At 46.1% G+C, this 634-nt stretch overlaps 1 non-coding gene across 1 annotated transcript; it reads left to right on the top strand.

Annotated features, from left to right (window-relative positions):
• The first annotated feature begins 241 nt into the window (after positions 1-241).
• trnan-guu (transfer RNA asparagine (anticodon GUU)) lies at positions 242-315 on the top strand. Its single transcript has one exon. It is a non-coding gene; the product is annotated as a tRNA-Asn (tRNA).
• Positions 316-634: the final 319 nt, after the last annotated feature.

Genomic DNA, 634 nt, shown 5'->3' with positions numbered 1-634 from the left:
AAGGCACTGGAAGGCTGGAAGGTAGATCACACCGGTTGTGGGAGAGCTGTTTGGCGGTGACATGGAAGTGTCTGCAGTGTGCGGGACCAGACTGCTTCCACGCATCCACAATGAATGTCCCTCCATTTATTTGGGAAAAGTACCACTGAGAGTGGACAAGTTCAATCCCGGTCGGAGAAATCTGAAGCTTCAACTGACTGACACCCTGGTTTTGGATGTCTTGAACGTTATACTTCCATCAGTCTCTGTGGCGCAATGGGTTAGCGCGTTCGGCTGTTAACCGATAGGTTGGTGGTTCGAGCCCACGCAGGGACGAAGTGTTTAACTGTTTTTCCCCTAGTATTCGGTGCCGCACAGTCCCAGGTTGTCATTGTGCATTTTGGCTGCACGAATCTATTCCGCAAATGTTGCCAGCTGTGCTGTTATCCAATTAGTTCCCACTCCAATATTTTATGAGCATTCAGTTCAAGTAAAACGATAACAATGTTTTACATGGATCATGTTCCTGCATCCAGCCCATTAGAAATAAATTATGTTATTAGGTTTAAAGAAACTGGTGGAAATTGATTCTATTGATACAGATATCGAACTGGAACTGCGGTCTCAAGTGCTCCTCCTATCAAGAATCGGCACA

Source organism: Pristiophorus japonicus, unplaced genomic scaffold (genome assembly GCF_044704955.1).
Source record: "Pristiophorus japonicus isolate sPriJap1 unplaced genomic scaffold, sPriJap1.hap1 HAP1_SCAFFOLD_130, whole genome shotgun sequence".
Taxonomy (NCBI): domain Eukaryota; kingdom Metazoa; phylum Chordata; class Chondrichthyes; family Pristiophoridae; genus Pristiophorus; species Pristiophorus japonicus.
Note: the sequence above shows the minus strand (reverse complement) of the source record. Positions and strands in the feature narration are given on the sequence as shown.